We start from the raw sequence: 4,215 nt of genomic DNA, 5'->3' as shown, positions 1-4,215 counted from the left end.
CCTCTGATTTTATTTTCTTCGATGTACTCCTAATTACTGAAGAGACACATTTTTGGGGAGCGTGATTCTTATAAAGTCGGCTCATCATTTAGATATTTGAGCTTTCAATTAAAACATTTCCTTAGTGTTTCGAGCAATAATATGACGGATTATAGGTTGCTCGCGGATTAATATATTTTTTTTGCCATTAGAGGGCGTAAAATTACATGACACTCCTATTTGTGCTCTCAGATGTCTTCAAATTATATGCGGGATTCTCATTTCTCAGCCAAATTATATGTGGGATTCTCCATTTTTGATTATTCAACGGAACTCTACAGAAATTGCTCCACTAAACATGTTGTTTTCGTCGACTAATGTTTCGCTTTCTATTGACGGTTACGCATTGATAAAAATCGGAAATGCGTTTTTCAGATTACGATGATAAAAGTCTTCAATGTTTTTTAATGTTTTCAAGGATACTCAACCATTAGATCCTATTGAAATTCTCTGTATATATTTTCATCGCTTTCTCTATGTAAATCACAGCCAATTGCAATGAAACATTTCAATTAGTTTTCTTTGATTAAGATCGAGTCGGACGTTTTTTAAGGTGATTCGACGGTCGCTATTTTTTGCCAGAGCGACGAAAGATATATCGCATCAATTCGTTTCATAATTTAAGGTACTTATCATTTTTTTTGAATTTTGAGATCGCACTGCTGTTGTCATTATGAGACTAAAGAATTCTAAGGAGACTAAGAAAAATATAGCATTCGATACTAATATCGAAAGTGCAGTCGAATGCGATATTTTTCCTCTAAAAAACCCACGCCTTTAATACATTGAATTCCTTTGTGAAATTAGATACATGAATTCTTTAGTCTCATGACAATAGAAGTGCGATTTCAAAATTTGAAACGAATGACAAGTAGCTGAAATTATGGAACGAATTGATGCGATGTATCGCACGTTGCTCTGACACAAAAAATGATAACCGTCGAATCACCTTAAGCGTTACAATTGAGGTTTTACTTTTTCGCCTTTAGCCATTGATACGTGAAGAGTGGAAATTCAAAATCTGGAAAGTGTCATCCGGTATTGCTAAAATTGTGCATCTTGCTCCGTAGCGTTAAAGGACCTGAATACTTCCCTTCATTAAATTTTAGTGAAGAAATGTTCTATGAACTTTGACCTTATAGAAACTGGTGCTCAATCGTAGCAACACCTGGGGGCACTTGCCAGGTTTTGAATTTATGCTCTCCCTATAAAAAAGATAAAAAAGCACTTGATGAAAAGATTCTCAGGTTTGATTTTACTTACTCAGAGGAGGAATAGAGGAACATATTTTGACAAGCTCGTTTCCACACCACCTTAGGAAAGCCCGATCAGGTAGAGGATACGGTGCTGCTCCTGGAGGTAGAGCTTACGGCGCGTTTTTTTTAACGTGGTGTCGCCAAGAGCCCTAATCCACGGGGAAGGGAAGAAGAAAAGGGAGAGGGAAGAGGAAAAGTGAGAGGAAAGAGGAAGAGGGAAAGGGGAAGAGGAAGAGGAAACAAAAAAATACACTCACCAACGCCGATGCATCTCCACCTGTCACTTCTCCATGCCGTTTTTGATAATCCTAAAAACAGCTGTGCCCGCAGAAGACGAAAGTAGCGCCCTCCGCAACTGATTATGGAGGAGGAATAAAACAGTATCTTACCTTCGGTTGCGGGAAGATCCAGCAGCAGCAGCAGCACCTGGAACAGAGAATAAAAAAAAGAAAAGAAAGAAAAGAAGGAAAAAAAAAAAAAAAATGCGACGATCCCGGTACGATGGCACCCAGCAGCAGCACCTGCAACAGAGAATAAAAAAAAGAAAAGAAAGAAAAGAAGGGGGAAAAAAAAAAAAAATGCGACGATCCCGGTACGACGGTGTCCACCAGCAGCGGCCTCCCCCAACCCCGGCTTCCAGCGTCCCGGTTCCTTTCCCACCTCCTCCCTTTTTTTTTTTTTTTTTTTTTTTTTTTCCACTCGTGGCTTGCTGAGATCCTCCGGGGCGTAACGCCCCGGAGCCGCCGTCGCCGGCAGGGGCGCCCGCCGGGACCCCATAAGGGTCCGCTGGGCGCCCCCACCCCCGACCCCCCGCGAGGGGGGTCAAAAAGCCCCCCCTTGCGGGGGGGCAAAGTGACCCCCCTCGCGGGGGGTCGGGGGCAGGGGCACCCAACGGACCCACGGGGTCCCGGCGGGCGCCCCTGCCGGCGACGGCAGACCCCGGGACGTAACGCCCCGGAGGATCTCAGCAAGCCAGTCGCGGAGAAAAAAAAAAAAAAAAAAAAAAACCCTAGTCCTCCCCCCGTGATCCTACTCCGCGGCCCCTCCCCCCTTGGAAACCCTGCTCCGCGATCCTACATAAACCCAACGGAGTCCCCCCTCTCCCCGGGAACCCCCTTTGGGAAACCCTACTCCGCGATTCCGCCCCCAACCCCACGAGCCCCCCTTTCCCCGGGAATCCTCCCCCCCTTGGGAATCCTCGTCTCGCGGTTCTTCCCAACCCCACGAACCCCCCGTTCCCCGGGAATCTCCCCCCTCAGCGAGCCCTCCCCCAAAACCCCCGCTTCTTCTGCCGCATCTTCTGGAACAAACAAGATAAATCGAGAGTTATTAGTATGGTTTGCAATGGGTGACAAAACTGGCTTTTAGAATTCTCTATTAAACCCCTCATTATAATTAGAAGTTTTCTTGTTATCAGCAATTAAATTAGTTGGACCCATGTATGCTAAAAGGAACTATGTGCTTAGGATTTGCCTGCAACATAGTTGCTTCTAGCCTAAATGTGTCCAGTTCTCTCTCGCCAAGATTTTAGTCGATGCATTATGCCATAATGAATCAAACGTTATTTTTCCAAATTTTAATTTGAATTGCAGTTTCATACTCTCTTTGGACTTGCAACATCATTGGATCACATTTTGCAATGAGAAACCACTATCTCTAGCTCTCATAAAAGCACATATCTGAATAGGGAAACCAATGGCATGTGTGTTATTTCTAAAATTGGCAAGAAATAATGGTTCCTTATTACAAAGTGTAATCCAATTACAAGTTTGCATTCAGTTGTAGTAATTGAACTGCATTACGCAAAAAGGAATTAATATTCTTGGCTCTTCAAAATTCACCTACTTATGTTGGAAAAATGAAACTCGTGTTTTTTCTACGGTGAACCGAAAAAGATAATTTATTTTTGCGTAATGCAGTTTAATTTCTCCCAGTTAAATGCAATATTATTTGACTGAATTAAATGAGAACCATGCGCAGAACTGGAAGGAATAGCAAATACTTCTTATATCCCTTTAAACAGCTGAGGGCATTCAAGTTAAGGTGATTCGACGGACGCCATTTTTTGTGTCAGAGCGACGTGCGATATATAGCATCGATTCATTTCATAATTTCAGCTACTCGTCATTTCTTGCGAATTTTAAAATCGCACTTCTCTTTTCATGAGACTGAAGAATTCATGTACCAAATTTCGCAAAGAAATTCAACTTCACAAAGGCGCGGTATTTTTAGAGGAAAAATATCGCATTCGAGTGCAGTTTCGATGTCAGTATCGAATGCCATATTTTTCCTCTAAAAAAACCACGCCTTTATTACGTTGAATTTGTTTGTCAAATTTGGAATATGAATTCTTCAGACTCATGACAACAGAAGAACGATCTCAAAATTCGAAAAAAATGACAGGTAGCTGAAATTTCAGAACGAATCGATTCGATATATCGCACGTCGTTCTGGCACAAAAAATTGCGTCCGTTGAATCATCTTAAGGATACGACACGTTTAAAATATAATTATTTTTATGGATTTTATGAATGAAATTAATTAAAAATTGATTGGATAAAATTTCAATCATACTAGTAATTACTACTTTCTAAATTATATGGAAATAATACACATTTAGGAGGGCACTACTTCCGTCCTCAATGACTCAACATGCGGAGCATCCATCCTCTTCGTTTCTTTCCGACCTGAAACAGACTAAGAAGAAAAAAAAAGGAATGATTAGTTCTTAACCTAAACCTAACTTGAAAATAAAAACTTTTATAACAAATTAGTTTTGATTTTTGCTTAATATATTTGTCAAAACTCATACCTCCTCTTTTCTAATGCTAAATTCATTCCGTGCAAATATTTGGAACTTAAGGTGATTCGATGGACGCCATATTTTGTGTCGCATCGATTAGTTCCATTTTTTCAGCCA

Source organism: Bemisia tabaci, chromosome 1, assembly GCF_918797505.1.
Source record: "Bemisia tabaci chromosome 1, PGI_BMITA_v3".
Lineage (NCBI taxonomy): Eukaryota > Metazoa > Arthropoda > Insecta > Hemiptera > Aleyrodidae > Bemisia > Bemisia tabaci.
This window is presented reverse-complemented; position numbering follows the sequence as displayed.